The sequence below is a fragment of the Corapipo altera genome, unplaced genomic scaffold (genome assembly GCF_003945725.1).
Source record: "Corapipo altera isolate COAL_440 unplaced genomic scaffold, ASM394572v1 70, whole genome shotgun sequence".
Lineage (NCBI taxonomy): Eukaryota > Metazoa > Chordata > Aves > Passeriformes > Pipridae > Corapipo > Corapipo altera.
In genome coordinates, this window is record NW_020884911.1 from 4,680,730 (window position 1) to 4,706,374 (window position 25,645).

A 25,645-nucleotide genomic window follows, 5' to 3' on the forward strand; every position below is an offset into this window, starting at 1 on the left:
GCGCTGCCCGCAGCCCTGCGCGGCGGCGGGGGGAGCCGGCGGCGGCTGCCCGGCCCGGCCCGGCCCGGCCCGCCCAGCACAGGCGGCGGCCGTGGGGTTTCCCCCGTCCCTGCCGCGTCTCTCTCCTCCGCGCTGCGGGGGTTGAGGCGGGCGCGGCGGCGGGGGGAGGAGGGAAAGGAAGGGAAGGGAAGGGAGGGGGGGAAGGAGGAGCCGCCGCCGCTGTGAGGCGGGCGGGTCGCACACACACACAGACACAGACACGGCGTGAGGAGGAGGAGGAGGAGGAAGGAGGAGGAAGGAGGAGGGAGAGGAGGAAGAAGAAGGAGCCTCGGCGCCTGAGGTGAGGGCGGCGGGAGCGGCGCGAGCGGCGGGGCGACCATCGAGGCGGGAGGTGCGGGGGGGGACGGGGGTCTGTCAGCGGCTTCGCGCCCTTGGCGGGGGGGGGGCGGCGCTGCCCCGCCCCCCCCCGCGCCGGGCCGTAACCTTGGGCTCCCCCGGCCGCGGTGGACGGGCGCGCACATCCGTGTGGGGCGCGCTCGGTGTGCCGGTGTGGGACGGGGACGCGCGTGTGTGTCCGTGAGGGACATACGTGTGCGGGGGTGTGCACACGCATGTCCCTGTGCTCCCCGTGAGGCGGCTCCGTGTGTGGATCCGTGTGTGGATCCTTGTGTGCGTGTGCGCGCGCCGGGGCGATTGGATTCTTCTTCCCCTCATCTCCCTCGCTGCCGTAGTTTCTGAGTGTATCCGGATTTTGTCAGTGCTGGGCGGTGTGACAAATGTTTCTGTGTAGTTAACTATAACTTTCTTGCAGTGTTTTTTTTTTTCTCTTCCTTTTTTATTTTTCTTTTTTTTCCTCCCCCTTTTTTCTTTCCCCTGGGAGTAAGGCAGGCTCACCTTTGAAGACTGTTTGTTTTCTTTCATATATATCCAAAGGTCTCTGGGAATACAGGTGCTTCTGTTGCCTCCGTCTGCGTGGTTACAATTTACAAGACGTTTTTAAATCGCTTAGTGGTGATTTTCAAAGCAAGGTGCAAAAGCTGTGTTTCCATTTCCATTCCATAGCCATTCCAAGGCTGTGCACCGTATTCCATGCACGGCTTTGAATTATGTGCAGTCAGACACCTGTTACTTAATCCTGTTTATCCTTTCCAGTTGCAGTTACCCAGCTTTGTCTTCCTTTTTTTTATGTCTCAAAATAAATTACGAATACTCTTTTATGCTGTCGTGTAGTAGGAACCCAGGGATCTAATGCGCTTGTGAGGTACATAATGTGTGTTTGTTAGGTAACACTTTCTCAAAGGGAGATGGTTTTGGAAAGTTACAGAATAATCTTTATCTCTGGGGGAGTTTATATAATGTTAAAGTGTCCGTGGGGATGCATCTGTAGGAAAGGCTGGTGGTAGGGGATGCACAGAATCCAAGTCTTACACAGTATAAATCTTCAGTAAAGCGCAAATCGCGCTCTCTCAGTACATAAATAATGTTTGTGTTTTTCAAACTTCGCCTGATCTTGCACCATGGAATTTTCAGTTTCATAAATTGGAGTTAATAAGGATACCAGAGAAAATGTTGCATTTCTGATTCTGCAGGAGTATGGAGCAGATTCTTTGCTAACACCTTTTGTGTTGACAGTTGTGTTCCGTGGTTTACTTGGGCAGTTTTAGCAGGCTGATGGTAATACTCATTTGAGGTTGATTTCTCCAACTTCTGAAAGTGTTATACCAACAGTATTTGCAGGTTGTCACTGAATGCTACCTAATATTGCCATGCACCACAAAATAATTATTGTTATATGGAGCTGAGAAATTTTATATTGTACAGAGACAGTTCCTAAATACGAGTTGGGAACAGATTTATTCCTCTCTGCAACTCCTAACTTCTTAAAGTAATTAAAAATAAATTACAGATCTCTAGGATGAGAATTCTCTTCCACAATTGTGCCTTCAAATGTCAGTTTTGATTCATGTCTTGATGATATCGTGAAAAACCAGGTATTGACATGAAAGTCAAACCTCCAGTGAAAATATAACTGCGCGTAGCTGTCAAAATAAAATGGGAAGATCTGGTTTGATTGCTGGCTGCGGTTACGTACTTGGTAGAGTAACAATGCCTTTTATTTTATAGACCTGCGCCCACGCACAGGAGCTTTGTTCTAAAATAGTGTTTTCTGTCATGAATTTATGCATAACCTACACTCTCTGCTTTTTCTTAGTGTGCAGGGAAGACAGAGCCTTGAGGGTGAAGCAAGAAAGACCTGAAGGGGCAGGAAGGAGAATTCATTTGAATTTCCCTTACTGACAGAGGAAATACATCTTTGTTATATATCACCCAAAATCACTGGTTGTGTTGCTTTCACCTTTCCTAAAACAATGGCAAGTTGTTGTTTGGGCTTCACATACGCTGCTGACTTCTGTTGCAGACTTTGGACGTTTGTTCCAGTAATATCTGGCTCTGATGGTGAACTTGGGGCTACGCTGGGAGCCTGTCAAGTGTTTGTTACAGCTCTGTAGGAACTGATGGCTTTATTTTCACCAGGTTTACTTACACTGTGTTGAAAACTTGTGGGGATATCTTTTCTGTGCTTACCGAAAGGACTTGTTTTATATTTCTTTTTCTTTTTTTATCTTGTCATTTTTTGTGGTCTACTTGCATTGTTCAGTGGTTTGTTTCCTTGGTGGTTTAAAAAGCTCAATTGCTGCTCCTTCCTGTTTGTAACTTGCCGAAGACTGAAGTCTGAAACTGCCGTTTTAATATTTTCCTTAAAATTGAATAAATCCCTTTTCCAGGGGAAAGGGAGAAAGGGACAGAGGAGTACTTATGAGAACCAAAACTTAGTGCAGGCATCATACCTGAGAGTGACTACTTATGAAAACTGGTACCTCATTGATTTCAGAGGAGGTTGCTTTCCTCTGTAGTTTCAATCATCCGTCCCATTAGATTTTGGGAATTGTAAATTAGTTTAGAAGTGAAATTTTCCAAATCATGCATTCTCCGGTTGGTTGTTAGTGGAAATCATTACGAAGGGTTGCATAAGCATCATTTGTAGGATGGCAGATCAGTGGCCTGGGCTTAGTTCCATTCTCTAATAAATAGATGCATTGTGCTGCTTCAAAAATTGCAAAATTGATGGCTTGAGTTCATTTACTAATTTTGCAAGATACATAATACATCTGGTTTGGGGAGGACTCTTTGATGTCTGCAGGAGTTGCACACAGTGGAGCTGCTTATGATCCAGACTGTTAACTCTTCAGAAGATTTTTGATTATACTGTGTAGGACATCTTATTCTTATGAAAGATTCATGTGTAGCACCACATCGAAATTACCTCTGTGAGTGCATCAAAGGCTCAAATCCACTTTATTCCGTGGGACTTTATGAGAGCAGGTTTTGTGGTCCCCTTGCTGCTGCAGGACAAGGGTGCGATTTTTTGGACTTTGTCTTCCAAGGAGCTTTTGGACTTTGTCTTCAAACCCAACCTGTGGAGGGTTTGAATAGATGGGATGTCGATGGAGTAAACACACAAAATACCGTGCTTTGCCATTAACCAGCTTGCTTTGCTTATGTCTCACTCTTTGAACAGTAAACTGTGAAAATCTGTTATACTGGTGCTCACCCATCCTTTTTATGGTAGTGGTTTCTGCAAGTTTGGTAAATACGGGTCGAGAGACTTGTGAAACTGTGCAAGACGACAGATTCCCAGCCATTCTGGAATTCATTAATTGTGCCTAGTAGTAGGTTCCATGTTCCAGAAAGGCATGCTAATGTATCTGAGTGCCTGGAACAGGGTGCCCCAGCATGGGAAAAACAGCAGCAGAAGAACCCTTTCACAGCTGCCCTTGCGGTGCTAATGCCGGGAATCTGCAGCTTGCAGGGCAAGGTGCTCCCGAGCGGCGAGTCACAGAAATAGATGGTGCAGCACAACTGTGGCTTTGGAGATCCCTCTCCAGCGGATTTCTGGATGATGAGCTGTTGATGTTTTTCCCTTTGAGGGCTCTTGGAGGAAAATCAATACTCGCATCCCCTCCTTCTGGGGACCAACATCAGCTTACATAAGGTAGTGAAGTGCTGTGGTTTCTTTTGTCAGATTGCCTTGCACGTCGTTCTACGCATCAAGAAGTCCTTAGAAAGTTGTACCTGTGCAACAGCAAAAGAATCTTGATTTTTGGAGAAGAATGAAACAAGACCTTTCTCTTCCTCTCCTCTGGAGAGCCCGTTAGACTGGTGCGAAGTCACGCTGTCCTGTTTTCCTTGTTACTAGACTTGGATAAATCGTATTTGTATTTGGTTATAATGTTTCTTTTCACCTTCAGAGTTCTAAGAAGGACCAGGCAGTCTTCCTGTGGGAGAGAGCTGGTTCCTGGGGAGTAGTTAGGTTGCCTTGGTGTAGTGAGAAATACAAGGTATCCCACTTTTGGGGCCACTTGCCTTTTTCATAGTTCAGGTTTCTGTGGCAGTTGGTTTGATCTCTCTGTGGCTTCCCATTCTTTTCCATTGCATGTTACTGGTGTGGAGCTCACTCTTGATCCTGTCCCTCATTAACAGACAGCACGGATCACAAAGACAAGGGATATGGTGTGGAGCTCTTGTCCTTCCCTGTTTGATGACCACCTCATAGGTGAACCCATAATCTGACTTTCTGCATTTGGTCCATGCTGCCCTGGTGAAAAATCTGTCCAATAACCAGTAAATGCTCCTAATTCCTGATGGCATGTGTCTCACCTTTCTTTTTATAATAGCAAGGGATTAAAATGTGAGTTAAGTAGGTGATTGGCAGCTGTCTTACATCTAAAGTTCGAGCCTTCTTCCCATTTTATATGGAAGCTGTAATTGTACCACTGTGAGGCCCTGCACTTGGAGAGCTAAGGGTGACTTGCTTACTCTTTTCTCAGAATAAGAGCTTGTTCTTTCACAGGTAACAAAACCTGGGAGCTTTAGGCAAATGAGGTGAGACAGTCTGTTTGGAATGTGCTCTGTTGTAAGGTCTGTTTGCGGAGTTGTTGAAATTGGTGTCGCTGAAGTAACCACCCGCCTTTGCCCTCTCATTTCTGAAGGAGCTGGTTCTGCTCAGTTGACTCTGGGGATCTCAAATTGTAACTTTCTTTGCGAGCCAACCTTGCAGTTGGCAATTTTAGAAGACCGGGAGAAGATGTGTGACCTTACAGATGCTGGGTTCAAAAGGGGTTGTTGAGATTAAATACCCTACATTGTTCCTTCTCAGCTGTTGTGCCGATAGACTGCTTACTTGAAAAGTTTTAATCTAGGCTTGGTGTTTGTATTCTGTTGTTTTTATGTGTAATACCATCTGAAAATATGAAGATAAAAAATTTTACAGATGTCGTCCACTTATCAAATAGGTATCTAAAAGCAACTTATGTCTACAGTTAGTCTAACAATAAGCCAGCTGAGAGAGAGGAATGTATATTCACATTCAGAACTGTTTGGGTGCACTTTGGTAAGGAGGAAATGGGTATGAAGAAGATACTAAAGAGCAAGCTATTTATTCCTGAAGTTATAGATAGATTTCCTTTTCTAACAATTTCTACATTTAACTTGAGCACACGCACTCTTACAGACTGGAAGGAATCAGGAGCTCAGTGACTAATAAAGGGGGGCAAAAAGATTAAGGACTTGAAAGGTTAATAAGGAGCATCTCTTGGATTCTAGTGATCTAGAGTTTCCATGATCCTGTGAACAGTGTGATGTAGAAAACAGTAAGTAATAAGGAAGTTCTATGAGATGTAAGCTGTGGTTTTGAACAAGATAAGTTGGATGAAAGAACTTCTGATACCAAAGTGGTATTTTTTCCTCCTTGATCTTTTAGGCCATTCTAAAACTCTATGGGTTCCTAGATTTTTCTCCTTCTTGAACATACTAATTTCCCATGCCTGAAATTGCCATGTCTCTCACATTTGCTTTTTGTTTTTCTTTCCTAAGCTTTTGGAGATGTTGGTTACCACTGTTGCTGTACGTGCTGTACTTGTTGCATGCACAGACCTTCTCTACTCTCCTCTTAGCTGAGGCTTTGTGCTGGATCCAGGATGCTTGTCTCCATCTCTGCCATGAGACATCTGTACTGCTGCTGCTGCAGCTGCTGAAAGGAAACACAGGGAGGAAAGGAATTGATAGCTGCAGCAAGAACCTATTTTGAAATACACAAATTAGGATAAACTGTCTTAAAAAACCCCAACCAACCAAAACCAGACACTAAAAGACCCAAACAATTTTGAATATTCATACCTTCATGCAAATTGGGGGGTTGGGGGGGGAAGGTTTGTTATGTAGATGTAAGGACACGTCTATATAATTTATACATAATTCCTCTCAGGAAAAGAGTGAGTTGATAAGGAGTATGAATGCCTTATTGGGAAGTAGGAAATAAGTGGTTACTTTGGCAAGACTACCGTGATCTGTTGAACCAAAATGAATTGATATAATTTTTTCTATCGAGGACCGTGATCAGGGAAGGAAAAGCACTTCTGAGGAAGGAAGGGGGAGAGGCTGGTGAATTCCCAGTAGGTTTGTTTGCAGGGATGACAAGGAAGCATAACTCTGTTAAAGGAGAGGTTGGGTGGCATGGTGTGCTGATGAAATGGACTGTGTATTTCTGCTAAACCTTGACTGCAAGGCGGACAGGGGCTGTTGGATGATTTGATTTTACTATTTGTTTTTCAGATATAGTTCTTGAGGATTAGCGCAGATTAATTGGGAGCTCTGGTGGATTTGGAGAGCTGCACTGCATGTCTGACATCAGCAAAGAATAGACTGAGTAATTATTGCTTTCTGGTCTTTCAGTCTGTGTTATTTGTGTGCTGCTTCCCTAGCAAAATATGCCCAGGAATAACTGGCATACATTAAATGACAAGGAAAGATGGAATGTGATTGCAGGTATATCAGAGCAGATTGCAAATGAGGTGCTGCAGTCTGGCATAAGAGCTGGGAGTTGCAGGGAATGTGAACACTTTGGCATCCCTGCCCGGCTTGTTGTTTTCACACTGGAAATCTCCTGTATCCGTGGATGCTGCAGGTGCAGGGAAGCTCTTGGAAATTCCCCTCAGCGTGTCTGCCATCCCTCACATGATGTGCTTATCTGCTGTGATTGGTGAATTCCCAGGCTGGAGCAGAAGGTGGGGGCTTCAGGGGGCTGCGGGGAGAGATGTGACCTGGGAGGACGATTGAGGGCTCAAATAGGGCAGGCGGAGCGGGGAGGGGATTCAGCTGCTGCTCCGTGTCCCGGGGGTGGTGTTGCCATATTCTCCAGGCACAACAGCTGGGGCTCTGAGACCCTGCCAGGCTCCTCTGCTTCCTCTGGGGCTGGGAGAAGTAGCCCCTGCTGTACATCTACATTTCCCCTGGGGGAGGACTGGCGGTCCTGGAATGTCTTTGCTGCAACTGAACTGATACAGTGATTTATTTATTTTTCCCCCAAGTCCTTCAAATCTGGCAATATGTAGCAGAGTCTGGCTGTTCTTTTTGCTGATGCCCTGAGTTTTGGCTGTGAAATAAAACACGGTAGCTTTTTGAGGACCTGTGACTGTAGCAGGTGGCAGAGAAGAGAAACAGCTTCTCAGAAGACCTTGGCTCAGGTCAGAACAAAGAGGGCAAAGTTTTTTTAGTTGTGCAGGTTGTTGCTTCCCTGCATTCAGATATCATGGGTATGATTTTGCTAACCTCAAGCAAGCCTTTTTCTACTTGGATGGTTCCTAAAGTATTATGTATGTTTGACCTTGTGCACTTTTAATTTTTTTTTTTTTTACTTCTTTTTCTTTACAAACTGAGAAAGTGCTGGAATTGGCTTATATACCAAGCCTGGTCAACAGGTTTTGATAGAATGGTCTCCTTTGAGATATCCTAATGAGAGCATAAGCGTAGAAAAGTCATAGAAAAATAGTTTATAACTGTGTGTCTTCATACAAGAAAATTACTTAAATTAGTCTTTGCATCAGGTAATGAAAGTATTGGCAGTGCTATTAGGGAAGTGATTCCATCTCTTGCCCTGTGGAATTAATGACGACTGACACCTTGGAAGAAGCAGATGGTGCTTTACTGGGCTTGCTCCAGGGAAAGTTAAAAAGTTGGTGTAGTGCTGGTGGACTCAGTAACCTGTATTGGTGCTTTTGTGGATGGATGTAGGGATTGTGTGCGTAGAGGGGAGTGCCCCAAATGTGTCTCTTGTGGCCTTGGCTGTTACTGATGGTCACACACTTTTCTGGCTCGAGCAGGCGGTGAAGATGCAGAGAGGCTCGGATGGATCGGAAAGGGAACCAGCAGTATCAGTCTTCTGCTTCTTGATTTTTGTCTCTCTGTGTGATCATCACCGGGGAGAAATGTTGAGTGTTGTTCCTATTGCAGGTTTTTGTTCGGTGTGTGTGGAAAGTCTTCAGTTCTGCTGCTCTGGTCGGGTTCATTTAGGAGAATTCTTACTAATGAGGTCTGTACTGCGAAATTCTGGTCCCCGCGTGGAGAGAGGAATCACAGCTCACTTAGACCTTTCTCTGGTAGTCCAGATCAAGTATAAAAACTTAATAATTTCTCTGCTGCATCTTCATTTCCAGTGCTGATTCTTTCACTGACTTGCAGCCTCAAAAAAAAGATGATGTGTTGGTTTTTGGCTACAGTGACAGTCAACCAGTTAATTTATTCAGGGTTTTTTGGGGGGGATTTTTTCCCTTTTTTTCCCTTTAAAGTTTTGGGTTTCTTATTTTTAAAGATTTTTGTTTGTTTGTTTGTTTTGTGCAGATTCCTGTATGTTTGTTCCTTACAGCTTTCCTGTGGTGCACTAAAAGCCTCGTGTAACAGAATTCCATTTCCAGATATGGGGAAAATCAAAAGTATATCTTTGCAGTAATTCTTTGTTGTACAAACAGGCATTATTTTGTAAATGCTTTTTGTATTTTAAAGCACATGAGCTGAAAACAATATTTTCCATGAGCAGCTGTGCATTGGCATGAAGCAGGTTACTTCTGAAAAAAAAGTGATCTTTGTTGCTGGGGATTGTTTTTTTTTAATGATGCCTGTGACACTTTAGTTTTCAAAACTAAATCAACTGAATCAATGTACAAAGAAATATATACTCTGATTTATATATCTTTGATTTAGTTATGCTCAGTTTGTAAACAGTGCCCTGTAATCTTCCCTGATCTCATCCTGCTTTCATTTCTAATTTATCCTTGAAAAGGCATTGCTCACTGTAATTTAGAATAACCCTACAGTAGAAAACCTGAAGATTAATATCGTGGAAACAGAGATCTAAGTGCAGCTCACTTAGATATTTGACATGCTAAAAACACCTATTGAATTGATGTGAAATTATATGCAAAAACACACAGGTAGTTAGTGGTTCAGGTAATTTTGGATCATCCAAGATTGATACAGTGAAGTAGTTTTCCGTGATTCAGGTGCTGAGCAATGTGGTGGTTACTGTGAAAACAGGAAACCAGGTTTTGATATTCACAGGTAGAAGTGGCAGAGGGATTTGTATTGCTGTGTTAACAGTTCCATTATTCAGTTTTAGGGAGCTGGCTCCATCCCACTGTAGTTTGAGTGTCAGAATGTTTGCTGTGTGTTGTCATTCTCTTGTTTTTAAATGCAGCTGTTTTCTTCACAGGAGAAAATAAGAGTACAAGATGGGACAGATTTTTCCAGTCATGTGAAGTTACATTGTCCTTTTTGTGAGTTTAGTTTTTGATATTTTTTTTTTTTTAAATTTTCACAGAATCAGTTAGGTTGCAAAAAGACCTCTGAGATTGAGTCCAACACCACCTTGTCAACTAGACTGTGGCACTAAGTGTCACTTCCAGTCTTTCCTTAAATGTGAAATTTTAACCAAAACTTGGATCTTGAAGGTGCTTCTTTGCCTGGTTCATCTGAAAGATCTGTGGAAGTACTTCTTCAAAGCATTAATGGAAGTAATTATCAGAGTAAGGTGTCAGTTTGTTGGGGTTTTGTGTGTGTGCGTGGTTCAGTTTGGGGGTTTTTTTTTAAGAGCTAAAAATTATATATCTAAAAATTGTAAAATTGTAGACCTGTGGTATTTTTTCCAGTGAGCTACATCTCTTCCTTTAAAAGTGATTTGTAATTTAAATTATAATCACTTTTCTGGTAATATTGCTTGATTTTATAAGCTGTTACCTGAAATCTTTCAGTTACTGAGAAGCCAACTCATCATTTCAATTAAAAAGTAAGTGCTTCTGTATACATGAAGTGCAAATAAATTTATGGCTGCCTTTCTCTTTGCAGAAGTTGATGAGAAGGTCATACTTCTCAGTTAATTTTAAATCAAGTAAAGGAATTCTTATTTAAAGATGATGAAAAGTGGATGAATCTTTTCTGTTTTTCCTTCCATCTCTTCCTGCTATCATCACATCTTGGGTTTTAGAAATTAAAGAATGTTGTCATGAGGGCTTTGGCAGGGGATGTTTTGCTTATCTGAGTGGTCTTCAGTTCAGCTGGTAATTAACACTTCTCTTAATGACTGAAACATAATTTTAACAAGCGCTGGCTCTTCATGTTCACCAATATCCATTGACAGAGTGTGGGTGTTATAACCTGAGTCCATTTGAGCCCTGTATCTCAAAATTCAATTTAAACTCGTTGTGCCTCATCTAAGGTGCCTTTTGGAAAGTTGTTGCAATTTATTTGTTCTCTCTTACTGTATTACTATTGTGACTGGGTTCATGCATCTGAAGTTTTATCGGGGATGATTCATAGGCCAAAATGGTGTTTTTCCACTTAGTGGTCTATTCCTTTCATTGTAAAAAGGGAAAATAATAGGGGAAAAAAAGCTGTTCTATCTGACAGGTGATTGAATAGCTTCTCTTTCTTTCTTTCTTTCTTTCTTTTTTTTTTTTAATCTTGAAATTTGACCTGACAAAAGAAAGGTAATGAGAAACTAAATAGTGTCAGGACTGACTTGGTGAGGGATATGGCACCTACAAGAAATAAAACTGACCCGAGTACAGCACGCTGCAACTGCACAAACCCAGACCTTGAGAGCTGGAGATAGGATTAAATCGATTAATCTGGCTTCAGAACTTTATTTGACAGTCTCCTATTGGCTTTATATCCAGTGGGGCTCCATTTATTCCTTCCAAAGTGAAGTGTGTGTCCACAAAGTTGTCTCAAGCCTCCTCCCAGTCTGCGAGATCAGATGCCAATGGCTGCACATTTTCAGGATGGAGAGATATTGCTGGAATTTTAGGTGACCATGTTGAGACTGATATAATTCCAGAACTAACATTTAGCTCCGTTTCAGCAGAGCAAGGAGTGGCTGTTGGGACACCTTAGATCCTGTAGAAGGGGTGGTGCTGTCCCTGGGTTAGAATACATGACCTTTGTGACACAGGAGGGGGAGAGAGTCCCAGCCTGAAAGCTCTTTCTTTGTTGCTTGATTCTAGTTTGGTAGTTCCTCCATGTAAACACCTTCCCCCCTCCCATGATCTTTTGGCTGTAGTGGACTTTTAAAATCAGATTTCTTTGTTCTAAACCAGGACTTGGGTTAAAAGCAGTAAGACATCCCCACACACTCCCAGTCTTCTGATTAAGGTATTTTTTCAATACCTGTCTTAAATGTCCTGATAATGCCTGATAGGAAGGCTCATTGCCTTGTGAACACCCAGATCCATGGCAGCCTTGAGCAGTGCCCACCAGAACAACGTGAATTCTTCTGGCCTTGAAAGTCTGAACTGAAGTACAGCACAATGTAAATGTCAAGTCAGGAATGTTAGGTAGGTTTGGTACGATCCCTTAAGGATTCTTTGTTCATGTCCTAAATTGCAAGGTTTCTGGGGCAGGGACTCTTCCTTGCATTATTTATGTTATGGCATTTATTACAATGTAGTTTTCGTTATTTTTTATTTAACCTGGTTGGTGATACCTCAGGTGGGAGAATACACTGCAACACAGCATTTTTAATTAGAGTATATGTACAGAACTGCTTTATGCAGGTTAAAAACAAATGTCATCCATGTTGCTCAGCTCAACGTGCTGAAGCACCTAAAGATGTAAAGCAGCTTTCAGACAGTTTAATCTTTTTATTTTCCAACTGAGGCCTTTTCTGGTGTGTTAAGATGCCTGCACAAAAGCCTGCAGCCCACGTGTTGGCGACAGGGATTCTGGTCCTTTACTTCATGACCTCGGCTTGCAAATCAAAACGTAGCAAATCAGGGATATGGACATGGACAGTCCATCCCAGCACGAACTCCCAGGAGCACAGATGGATGGATGGAGCAAGGCATTGCCTGTGCTGCTTAGACTGACGTGTCATGCACTGTTAGAGGCCATTATCTTTAATACCTTTGTTATGCAACAGATCCAGTTTTGATTTGCAGCCCAGAAGGTGCAAAGTTTTGGTTTTAGAAGTACAGTCTGATACAGGGTGTTTCTCAAGCAGTCTTTTTACCTATAGTCTTTGACACCAGTCTTCCAGCAAAAATGACAATGTGCTTCTTAGTGTTGTTTCTAGGTTTGAGGATTCCCTGTGTAAATCTTTTTAAGTCAGAGCATAACTCAGGAACGCCCTATTTTTTTCTGGCAATGGTATGGAGATAGTCTGAATCAGCAAAGCTTGCTTAAAGGGACACTCTCCAGTCAAAAACATATGTATATATAAAAAACCCATTTTTTTTTTCAATGAATTGAAGTAGTTGCAGACATCAGGCCTACCACTGAAGGTTTTAAAACTAATTCATATGGGTTATGTCATTTCTGTTTCCTCTCTCTTTCTTTCAACAAACAATAAACCCTGAACAACCTCATCTGCACAGTTGGATGAGAAGAGAAATAGAAGAGGCTGAGCAGAAATTGCAATCTTACAAAGCACAGATCTAGAAAGATGTTTCAGCTATGTTAAAAATTATTTGATGCTTTGCAGTTTTACAGGACTCAGTGATCTAATAGTGGTTCTGGAATCTTTTTTTTTTTTTCTAGGCGTTGTACATATTTGTTGAAAATGCTCCTTCACCCAAAGAATTTATAACACCAGGGTAGGAGGAGCCTAGAGCTGAACACAATATTTAGTATATAGGCAACAGAATATGCCTGTGAAGCATTTCCAGCAACATGTGGTTGAGATCAGCCTAAAAATTCAAGCTGTACGTTTTAATAATTTTCAATCAAGTGGCACTTCCAAGTTATCGACTTCCCTTCAAGGTGAAAGTTTTTGCATTGAACAACTTAGCCCTGGCTGCCATCAGAAGGGATTTGCTTCAGTGCATCCTGAGGCATCAGGCCCAGGATGTTTGCACAATGAGGCTTTGTAAACCTCCATTGGAGATGTGTAATGCTTTGATCTGTTTGCTGGACAAATCAAAATTAAACTGATGTCTCCCCCCCCTTTTTTTTTCCTTGGGAGAAACGAGTGGACAGGAAATCTGGGCAGCCCTATCAGATTTTGCCCCAAGAAATTGCATTGGTTTAAAAAAAGAGGCATTGTACTGGCAGCTTAATGTTTAAACTGGGTGTCAAAACGTTAAGGCAGAATAATGCAAACCAGTAATGCAAATGGTTCTCTTGGGTGGATTTCAACTCCTGTTCTAGTATCTGATAGAATATGTTTACTTTCTTGCAATGAAACACCACGCTATTTCCATCCCAATAATGCCACTTTTAGCCAGCTGGTTGCAGCCAGGTTCAGAGATAGTAATCAAAATTGTTTTGAAATGTATCTCCATTTATTACAGTGCAAACTTTTCTACTTCATATTATTCAGTGACTAAACATGTTTACTTTGAACAGAGTATGTGTTCTAGGTGGATAGAAGCAAACTAAAAATGTGTCTAAGCCAGTTGTAATTAAATTTCAACTCTGTACATTTTGTCAGGACAAGAAAAGCTGCTGGCATTTAAACCTTGCAGTGACTACTAGTCAGATTCTCCTATGGAATTAAAACAACTTGGAAAGCAGAGTGAGAGAAGGGGAAGAGAGATTTGTATGAATTAAATGACTACGGCCTGTGGCTTGCCAGCCTCTGTTGCTTTTGTTGATAGTGTGTGGTTATGTAAACTTCTTCCCACCGCTTTTCTTCTTGAACTTGCTGCAAAACAGTTTTGTGTGGTGTAACATCTGCTGGCATAAAAGTGGTTGTAAATACACGGCTGCATCTTCGCTGTGCAGCCCAGTAGGAAGGAGAGAAGGGGTGGAAAAGAGTTGTTCTCTGGAAACACAGATGGCTTTAGTAATTAATGACACTTTGTGAAACAAGTTAAAAAATATGATTGCCGAAAAAAGGGGCTGTGTGAATAAGCTGAGTGCATCTATTTGGTACCTTTGGAAGGCTTTGCTGCATTAAACTTTCCTGGAGGAACACGCCTGATACGATCAGCTCCGTGCTCTCCCAGGTGTGATGGGACCAAGAGTTTTGGATAAAATGGCATGTCTGCTCTGTATTATTTTACACTGTGCAAAATAATCTTGTATTATGACTGGTATGTAATTATCCCAGTAAATATTCAAGGGGAAAAAAATAATGCTGCTTAATCCCTTTCTCTTGCTGTTATGGAGGGTTGGGATAATAAAAGCACAGACCACAAATGCTAGGCTGGAGTTGCTGGCCTACATTTCTGATGGTGAATGGCAAGGAGCAGGCTCCCAGTTTCTGGAACACAGGGTACATCCCAGAAAGAACGTTTGAGCTGCAACAGGGTTTTTGTGGCGATGCTGAGCTTTCCCTGGAGATGTTAGATGATTGCACTTTATCTTGGTGATATAAAGTGCTGGCAGCTGGTGGTTTGCTGGCCTGGAAGGAGGATCTATCCTCTTCCCATCCTCTCACCTGCTGCATGTTCCCCAGTGCCTGCATTGCTTCCCTGTCTGCCTGTTGGAGTCCAGGATTGCCCCTTCACTTCTGCTTTCTTTGAATTATGGTGAGACACCCTTAAGCTTTACTTTTGGTGGGAGTGCAGGTTTTTATGAAAATAATTAATCTCATTGGCCCAAGCAGAGTAAAAGCATTTGCCCGGAATTGACCTGGATTCTCTGTAATGCTGTAAATGAAACCTTGGATTGTTAATGCTTTCATCAGCAGTGAGTAATTTCATAGATTGAAAACCTCATAAACTGCATCATGGTAATTTTGGTTCCAGAGAATTACTATAGATGACTATAAAAATAGAGTACGTTTTTTTCCCAGTAAAAAAAAAAATAAATTATTAAATAATGATTATTAAAACATAGGTAAAAGCCCCTGCAGGAGTTGTAGGATATTATGTAGTTATTACATCCAAGATACCCTGAAATTCTCTTACTCAAATTGCAAATTGTGTTTCTTAGTCTTATTACATTTGCATACTGATGAGAGTTTCTAGTAACTTTTATATTGTGCAAATGCTGCTGCTGTTTATTACTTGGCTTAAATAATGTGGTTTTTATCATATAAATATACCTCATTCTCTGTAGAAAAAAATCTGAAACATTTTATTATTTACAAATAATTTTGGAGGGTGTGCTTTATAATCAATTTGTATGCTTTTTATAAAGTAGAATCTCTGGGCTCCAAATTATTTGGAGCGAAAATAGTGAAAATAGTCTGCCTATTTCAGTAATTCAGTGTCCTGAATCTTGCTCAGCAAACACCAAGAAGGACTTTTACCTCTCACTTTGAAAAATTAATCCTGAATCAAGAGCTCTCTTGGCTTCATGGCTGGAGGCAGACACAGGATTAGGACTTAAGGGTGGACTGTGTGTGGTACGAGCAGGAGGCTGCATCCTTTCTTTATTTAATAACTTTCTGACTTAATTCAGTGAAGCTGAATGCAACAGTCCTTGATAAAACTATATGTGGCTTATGAATGTGATTTCCCTCATGGTATTCCTGTGGTAGAAGTGAATAAAACGTTATTTATTGGGTTTTTGTTGTTGTTGTTGTTATTTTAATTGTGTTTAACTGTGTGGCTACCTGCCTTTATTTTTTTTTCTCCCCGTCTTTGGGAATGATACTGTCAAGTTTTTATTTCCATGGTATAAACAGCCATATGTCCCTGTAGTCAGTGCCATCCAGGTCAGTCTCAGTGGGGAAAAGGTGCAGAGCTGTCTGGTAGGTGGAGAGGCTGCTGCTCTTGTGGATGAGCACACGAAATGTTCCAGAAAGACATGCCAGAGGCTCGAGTTATGTAATGCCTGGAGCAGGAAGCCACCGAGCTGTGTGTGCGGTGTGTCAGCAGCACCAGACTGATGTCCCTGGCAAGGCTCCACTCCAGGAAGGAGCTGAGGTTTCTCAGAGGCTTCAGATGAGGGTGAGAGCTGTGACAGTGTGGCCCTGGCTAGAACAGCTTGGCCCAGGGATGGCAGGAGCTGGCAGTGCCCACCTCGCTGCCTGCTGGGGGCTGACATAACACTGCTCTGCTAAGTGTGGTTTCCTACCCACAAGTGTGAGTGTGACTTCCGTTTTTTTTTTTTTTTTTTTTTCCCCTTTTATGTGTTGGTGGGTGTTTGTGGCTCTTTTGTTGATTTGGTTTGGTTTTTCTTTTTTTCCCCTCCTAGATCCTAAAAAAAAAAAAATTCACCAAGAAAGAAAGGACCTTTTTAGAAACTGCACATCGAGATTCACATCTGAAAACCATTAAAAACTGTGTCTAAAATTAACTGATAAACTATGGTTGATGTTCCTTTTGGGCACAAAGTGAGTGAAGAAGGTTTGGCAGGTAAACACCATTTCAGTATATTGACAGACTAAAATCATCATGTCTAAATTAAGACTCTAATGGTCTTTTCTGAATTGGGTACTCGTACTTCACTTTTAATTAGAATGAGGCAAAAAGTCCTCATTGGAATTCCAAATTTCAGTCTCCCAGTGAGTAGCTGGGATCATCCATAACCAAATATCCATAGATGGGAAAGCCATGGACAGTTGTGGAACTGTGTTACTGTCAGGTCTCTCTGACTGTTTCAGAGAGCAACAGGTAGAAAAGAAACTTGAATGTCAGATCCCTGTCGATCAAAACTTTTCTGCTTTAAAATAAAAATAAAAGAAAAAAAAAATCTGTTGACAAGCCCAGAGTATTGATGAAGGTTGTCCATCCTTTTGAAGAGTTATTATGGTTTAATTGGGTCTTGTGCTAAATTAAGTCCTCTCCAAGTAGGTTGTCAAGGGGTTGAGTCATGAAGAGAGACAGGCAACACCTGTGGTGTATTTAAGGTGACAGAAAAGTTCAGGTGACTAGTCAAGAAACAAGTCCTGCTTTACTGAACAGTAGTTGTGAAATTAAAGGTCCTCTACAAAAAAAAGTAGGTATCAAGGTATTTAAGATCAGCTTATTCACCTCTTTTTAATTTTCTTTGGAACAGGAGATGAATGAAAATTACAGGGGTTTGTATTTTAGCCTTTACAACCAGGTATGGAATGAAGGATAAACCTGAGGCTGCAGCTGCTGTCCATCACCCCACCAGTAGTTACTGGGAATTAGGAATTGCTCAGTGTTTCTGCCTCTGTAACTGAGACATGACTCTGGCCCTGAGTGCTTCCCTCAAAGAATTTACAGTCTTACTGAAAGGGCTGTTGGAGATTTTTGGACACAAACAAGCTCCTGAAGAAATACTTAACTGGTAGAAAGAAAGCGATTTTTGGTATTTGCATAACTAAAAAAGAAACTGGTTTTCTTTGTTAAATTTATGAGATTGTACTCATGTGTTTACAATGGAACACGAGAAATTTCAGAGCCCAGTGGCAACGTTGCCCAGAAAGCTGTAAATGATTAAAACCAGTTGAGAAGCAGATCCTGTTTCTGTTTTGTGCATTAGGTCTGGTGAGATGCTACTGATTTCAGTGGAGTCGATGTAATCGTGTTGAAATTTGACCACAATCTGCAAGAGAACGAAAATATCTGAGGTGTATCTCTTAGTGTAGACCAACAGAGCACTTTGTATGCTTGAAAACATTTTTGTCACGTCTTTGTCTTTCCAACAGAAACATGTTTTGAGCAGTAAGTTGATTTTAGCATGAAGTTGGCTTTAGTTGACCCCAGAAGGAAGTGTAAAGATGCTTTTGTGTGTAGTTGGGAAGTGGTGGAGGCCCAGTGATATCTTGTCATGTAATTATGAGCTACTGAGGCCAGTGTGAAAGTGCCCTGGCAAAATGAGAGTGTTTGAGGCATTAGAATAATAATAATAATAATAGTTGAAGGCTCTGTATAGTCTTGCACTAGAAGAGCACGTGGTCAATATTTAATGAGAACAAAGCACTCACCCACCATCCTCTCAGCGTTGCTATTTATGATTTGGAACAACTTCTGTTTTAATAGACATTTTTGGCAACTTTGGGAGGATTCAACAGAACAGGAAACTATTTTCTTTAACTGCCCTCATGGCTGTAATTGTGAATGCCGTGGTTGTCAGTCCCTCTGCTTCCTTCTTGGGGTGTTTTATGTTCCAGGAGTCCCCAAAGCAGATTCTAGACCTCCAACATGCTCTGGCCTGTCTTGGCTGAGACACTTATTTTCTAGAATCTCTCTGTTTCTAATATTGAGATTTTTTTTTCCCCTCCTTTTTCTTTTTTTTTCTTTTTCTCCTTCTTCTCCTAAAACTTAAGCCTCATAAAACTGAAAAGGTATCAGGTCAAATTTAATTCTGCGTCTGCACCTGTACCTCAGAATAAAATACTTTTTTTCTCCTGCTCCTGCAAACTGTTCCAATCTTGGTCTCCACTGTGTTCATTTTTAGTTTGAAATGCTTGGATGAATGGGTGCCATGTGTTTCTTTCACCTGCAGCTATGATGCTTTTGCTTAAATAACAGGAAATTTCAAAATAAAATGAACTTCAAACAAAAACTCACTGAGCGTGCACTGTTTGTTTGCTGTAGTGTAAATATTCTGTTCCATGAGGAGAAATTATTTCTGGGGGGGAAAAGAAGGTCTTGGAGTAGTTCACTGTGTTTTTAATAGATAATTAAATATGAATATGCACAATTAAGGCTTTTTTTTTTTTTTTTAGGGAAAGGAAGACATTCTCTACAATGTGAATTTCTACGGAGTAATTTCTGATTTTCCAAAGGTATGAATTTTTCTGTTCTTTTAATATTTTAATTTTATTTTTTTTTACTAAATTATTTACTTCTGGTTTAAAATATTGTTTACTGTTTTCGGTGCTGCACTGTCCATATTAGCAGAATGAGAAATGTATCCTGAAAAAGCAGTGGTTGGGGTTCACAGGAGAGAAGTTATTAGAAATTTAGGTCATAATTCAGAGTATGCTGAGCTCTCCTGAAGACTTGACATTAATAAAAAAGGGGGTGTGTGTGTGAGGATGATTAGTGACACAGACAGAGGGGGATGAATAAAACCTGCTGGTCTGTGTCTCCTCCCTGAGCCCAATAAACTCCAGGGATAATGTGAAACCATTCTTCTAACAACTGCAAAGGCAGTTTAAGTGCTCTAATCTCCATGTGATTCCAGCAGATTCTCCTCACCTCAGATTTGTGGAGAACAGTTTTTTTACTTTTTAATCCTCAGAGATGGGTCACTTTTTTAAAGTGATCGTGATGGGATGGTGGATTTGCTTTTTGTCGTCGTTCACCTAAAAATGCCTCTAAATTCACGTCAGAATACTCTGCTGTCATCTGAGATGGTTTCTCGTGTGACTCCTCAGATGAAGATTCCAATTGCAGACAGATCTGCTCTAAAAAAATTTCGGTGCAGAGAAAGACCTCAACACCAAAGGATATGGTTGCATTGGTGGTCTAGAATTTTAGAATTAGAAGCGCTGGTACCACACTTGTAGGCAGTGCTTTATGTATGTATAGCCTTGGCATTAGTCATTAAAACACACTTATTTTCCTTGCTTTTCTGCTTCTTGATTGTTGGTCTATCCACACACTGTATGCCACAAGCATTTGGGAATTTGTTGCACTGTGACCTGGTGTTCTGTCACAATTGGTTTGTTTATTTGTAACTGATAAAAATAATTCTTCTGTGGGCATAAGTTTGCTAAAATAGGTAGAAAAGAGGAAAAAAAAAAAGCCTGCATTGGCCAGAAATAGCTTTCTTGGAAAGTGGAAACTTCTGTAAATATTTTCTTAGAGCAATGTCCTGAAGATACCTGATAGTATGTCAGATAATATCTCATAGTGCTAACTTCTTATCCAGGTGTAAGCAACAGAACTCTCACTGGGGATTCAGAATGAATTCCCACCAGGGACAGAACTGTCAGTTCATTTGTTAAAACTGATAAAGAATTAGGAGATGAATCAATTTACCTTGAGCTGCTACTACATTTGAGCATCTTGAATGCTTTGAAAATAAGACTATGTAAAAGAGGGGAAAGCCACTTTGTGTGGAGTTAGGTGAAGGAAGTTAGGGATTTCTTAAACATGGTATGTAGAAGGACATGCCATAGGTTCTACACACCATCTTGAAAGTCAAAGGCTTCAAAAACTTTGTGAACAAAGGAAAAGAAAATCCCAAACCTCCTGAATTTTTACATCAGGTAAACATGAAGAGAACTTGGCTGAATAACAACCCAAAACTCGCCCCAGGCAGTCACAGTTTGTACAGTCAGTTTTAGGGTCTGTGAACAACCCACTGCAGTTAATACTAGTTATGCTGAGGATGCCTGGGAGAGGTTTTTGTGGGTGTTAAAATATCATATTGTTAAAGATCAAGTGAGACCATTGTGTGTTCTCTGTTTTGTTACAGCGTGATTCCAGGCAGTGTTTCTTCAGGAGATGAGGTCAGCCAGTGTGTCCTTAAAGGTTTATTCTGTTTACACAGTGGTGGGTGGGAGGACAGGGGTGTGCAAATGGGAGATGTTGCCTTTATCATAACACATCATTACCTGTAATCATGTTCCCCTTAGGAGAGCATTAGTCATGTTATTGAATAATCAGGAGCTACAGGAACTTTGATCCCTTTCCTACTCTCAAAGAGGTTGAGCTGAAGAGAGAACTAGCCAAAGAAAATCTTTTAAGTAAACTATGGTTTTCAACACTGTTGAAAGGAAGGAGTGCTGAATTTCTGTTAAAATTTACAATATGAAGCTGGGCATAATGTTCACTGGGCATTCCTGATTGGAATAATAATTAAAACAATGCACAGTTCATCACCGTTAGCTCATTGATTTTATTCATCTGAAGACTTCATAGTTGATTTTTATGGAGGTGAAATAATATCCCTGTGGTATATTTACAGATTGGAATTGCAGAATTTTTTTGGAATGGACAGAGTCAGAATATTTGGCATGTGTATTTTTGATTAAATTACCTGTGCTCTGCTTACTTGTGTGTCACTGTATCTCTGAGGTGGGGAGCTAAGAGCAGCATTCACTCCATCGCCATTACCAATCCCAAGGGATTTCTTATTCACCACTGTATCTTGTGTTCAATAAGAGCCAAAAATGTGCTATTTAATCCTATTTGTGTGACTGTACTCTGTTGTTAAAAAAAAAGTATGTTTACATGAGAAATATGAGGAAAGGCCTCAGTCTCTTATTAAGGTCCAGCCCAGCCTTGTAGAAAAGAGAGTCTCCTAATAATTCTAGAACAGTCACAGAGTGACTCAGGCAACAGTTGAATCAGGCTGTGGTGAAGGAACACTAATATTTTTCTCAAACTGTTGTCTGACTCCCTCCTGCTTTGGAAAAGTTGAATTAACTCCCTGACTGACTGAAGGTGCAGGAAGGGAGAGATGGAAGTTAGAGCTATTACCAAAGAGAAGTTGAACTGTAAAAGAAAGTAAGGACTCCCACTGTCCATTACTGTGGTTTAAAGGTGTTACAGGACAACTGGATTCATCCTCAGCCTAGGGTTTATGAGCACCTGGTGTTCTACTGGCTGGAATCACAAAGGAGGGCAGGAATACTAATGTGCAAGGTGTATTTATCTGTGTGTATGGCTTTCATTTGTTTCTCTGTTCCTGCTTCCATATGTTCTGTGGCTGTGCAGTCAGTAGCCTCCATTAAAAGGTTCAGGATAATATCAGGGTACTGGCAGGTTCCTTCAGGGTATCAGTTCTTACAGCACAGGTCACGCAACAAGACTTGAAGAGAGATCCTCTCAACCGCGTCATCCTCCCAGGGCATGTCAATAGTGTTTGTCCCTGCTGCATATGCCAGGTTGGAATCTCTTCCTGAAGGGCCCTGTGTGCTCTGAGGGATCCTGGCAGGGTGGGAGCAAAGGGCAGAGCAGCTGAACCTGAAGGCTGATAGAGGTTGAGGGTGAAATGATGCAGCCTTGTCTTGTGTCACAGAAGATCATGAACAGGTCATGCAATCACACTGTTGCTGAAGTTTTCCCGTCCCTCCGGGGTTGTGAAATAGAGGACTGTCTACTGGCTCCTCTGAAACCTCTCTTCTTAGGAACAGCTTAACAGATACATCTGTTATGATCTTTACAGCTGGAACAACCGCTGCTTTTGCTTTAACAGCCGAGGGTTAACTTGGTAGATTTGCAGAGAATCATAGAATCATTAAGGCTGAAAAAGACCTGTAAGATCACCAAGTCCAACCTTTCACCTAATACCACCACATGCTGAAGTGCAGAGTTACTCATTTTTACCTTGTTCATATTTCTGGGGCCTCCAAATCAGTGCCGTGTAGCCACAGGTGACACCTTGTAGCTGTGAAAATACTGCAAGTGCAAACACAAACACTGTTAATGTGGTGCTGCTCACACCAACATGCTTGTAAGAATTATCTCCTGTAACCCCTAATGTTACAGTGCTTACTTGCTTCACTTGAAAAGACCAAGTCTTGATGAACTTCTGTCCGTGTAAAATATCTTCTCCGATCACAGAAGTGTTTTGCACTTGTTTTCCTTATGCCAGTGTGGGGCTGCCACAGTCACACCTGCTGAGAATAATCAAGGATGAGTTTTAGTCCTAAAGTATTGGCTGCCTTGTCATTATATAGGGCAGGGCAACTGGCAGGGCAATGGAAGTGACACTCTATAGGGGAAGGGGAAAATAAAGAAAAGTTGCCTTCTTGTTAGAGACCAGTGCAATTTGTTCAGATTGCTGTTCTCAAAATAAAGAGGTTTTTAATCCCAGCTTTAGGCTGTGTCTTCACTGGGTATCTTGTTAATGTCCCTGATAAGCACAGCAATTAAGATATTTTGTGGCAGTATTTTCCAGTTGAGCTGAATTTTTCTCTGTGGCATCTATTTTGGCCAGGAATCCTACTGCTGTTCTCTTAACCAGGTCCATTGAATCCTGCAGCCTATCTGATTCTTTATACATGTTATCTCTGTCTTCTGGAAATGGAGTTCTTTTAGACCTGGAAAGTTATCTGCTGTTCATAAGCAACATGCATATCTTACTTAGGTGGAGTATACACTGAGTTTCCCTTCAGATGGCCAATGTTTTCTTTATAATAAAGTTCTCTTATTCTTAGCACATTTCTAGGTCAGGAATGCTTAAAATATCTTCGATCATTAAAACTTGGAGTCAACAGTATAAAACAAAAATAGAGAGGCAAAAGAAAAATAAATGAGACTTACTGCATCCAGATGAAGTATTGTTTTCCAAATATTCCCTGCTGTTTGTGATCATGTAGTCTTTGTCTTCCTTTGGAAGACTGTTCTGCTTAATTACAGCAAAATCCACCCCTGGCTAGACCTTTGTAGTGAGAAAGGTGAGCATGGAGAGAGCAGAAAATGCACGTACTGGTGTATACTGTCTCAGACTGAGAAAGGTTGTTGGTTCAGAGAGGGAGGCAGAGCTCTGGGAGCTAAAAAGCAAGTGATAACAAAAGCATACTGATAATTTCTGGCAGTTGTTACTGTCTCAGTTGTCAGGTTCTCTGTAGTTTCATGTACATTTAAACTGACACTTGTGAAGAAGTAAATAGAGGCTGGGAGCGAGGCTGGGGACTAATTTCTTGTCCCTGGATGCTTGTTCACACCAAAAGCCTGTGTGAGGAGTGACTCAGGTGACTGAGCTGGCTGAAAAGCAGACCTGATAAAGAACATTCTAAAAGGTTATTTCTAACCCTGGAGAGGAGAAGGCTCCAGGGAGACCTTGTTGCCACTCTTGAGTACTTAAGAGGGTCTTCCAAGGAAGATGGGGACAGACTTTTTAGTAGGATCTGTTGTGATAGAACAAGGGGTAATGGCTTTAAACTGATAGGGGATATATTCAGGCTAGATATAAGGAAGACATCTTTTAAAGTGAGGGTGGTGAAAAACTGGAACAGGCTTTCCAGAGAGGTGGTAATGCCCCATCCTTGTAAACATTCAGTGTCAGGATGGATGGGTCTCTGAGCAACCTAGTCTAGGTGAAGGTATCCCTGCTCACAGGAGGGGTTGGACTAGATGACCTTTAAAGGTTCCTTCCAACAAAACTATTCTATAATTCTATGATTTTTCATCTGAATCAGTTTACCAGACTGCTGCCTCAAACTGGTTTGTGGCAGGTCTGTCTTAAACCATGCCAGAATCTTCAGATATTCTAATGCTAAAAAAGGGAGCAAACAAATCTTAGCTCCTGTATATTTTGGTTGTTTATGATAGGAGTTTTCTTAAGAGCAGGAAGGTTGTTTTCTTTTGTCTGCTTATTTCTTTAAGTGCTTCTGGAACTGTCCCCTGAAAGACTGATCTGTCACTCCCCAGGAAGGAAAGACTCTTAGCTGTTTTTGCAAAAAGGTTTTAAAGTTTAAGATTTTCCTTTGCAAGAACTAAGCTAGTTGTTGTTTGATTCAAAATTTGCATTTCATCAATGCCTGAAGTTAAACCACCTTCTCTTAAAATGTGGAAAGACCTGGTCTTGTATCCAAAGGTGCAGGAAGAACTGGTGAGCAAATAGCGACACAAAACGACAGCTTGTATTGTTCAGCCTCAATAAAACCTGAAGAAAGTGAAGTTTTTGCAAACCATTTTGTTCTGTGCAGGTTCAGCTCACTGGAAACTGAGAGAGTAGAGTAGAAAGGAGTGGAAGAAACTATTCCCTTTTTAGTGTCTCAGCCTGGACAAGGAGGGCATGACTCGGTGCCAGAGCTGAAAGGCAGTGGTGGCAGAGGCAGAGATGGTGAGTGACATTCCCTTGTTCCCAAGGGATTCCTTTGCAGGCAACTCAGTGGGATTTTTCCCCCTGACTTCAGCTGAGGCCAAGCATACAAAAAAGAGAAATGGAGAGTGAAAGAACGAGCAGGATGATCTGAAAGGTATGGGGAGAGCTGCGAAATAAAGGAAGCAAGGTAGGAAAAGTGGGAAATGTAATAATAAAACTGTCAGATACAGGAAATACTTCTGTGGTGGGGAAGAAAGCAAGAGGTCGTGTGCACAGCTGAGTTTGGACAAAATGTTTTACTCATTTCTGACTCCCTTCTCCTGTTGAAACTGTTTGCCAAGACCTACTAGTGATACACCAAGATTACTTGCCTTTTAGATAGTTTCTTTTAAACTGATGTGTCTTCATATCTTGCATGACTAGTGCATTCATCTTAAACCCTTACTGTTTTCTGGTGAAGCCAAAAAGGAAAATTGCTGAATTATTACCAAAAAAATCCATTGTATTTGGAAAGGATTTTTTTTACCCTTCCAGTATTTTCAACTTTTCTAAACCCTAAAACTACGGAAAACTTCAGAGGGATGTTTTCTCTAACTACGCTTGTGCTCTGGTTTAGAGGAGCAATGTTTGGTTGGGTGTAAAAAAAAATAAAAATAAATCTGCAAGCAGATTCTAATCAAAGGAAAAACTTCACACTGTCCAGTGGCTTTCCTAGAGCCTGCTT

The 25,645-nt window shown here is 41.4% G+C and overlaps 1 protein-coding gene across 6 annotated transcripts in view; it reads left to right on the plus strand.

Annotated features, from left to right (window-relative positions):
* Window positions 1–297: 297 nt before the first annotated feature.
* PLCB4 (phospholipase C beta 4) overlaps window positions 298–25,645 on the plus strand; it is a 188,133-nt gene continuing 162,785 nt past the window's right edge. For 4 of the 6 annotated variants that reach the window (XM_027653842.1, XM_027653845.1, XM_027653844.1 and 1 more), the window contains exons 1-2: window positions 298–340; window positions 18,920–18,979. The gene's annotated coding sequence lies outside the window, so the exon portion shown is untranslated. Of the gene's footprint in view, window positions 341–7,101; window positions 7,125–18,919; window positions 18,980–25,645 lie in introns of those variants that run through there. The other 2 variants (XM_027653841.1, XM_027653843.1) reach the window with 2 other exon arrangements.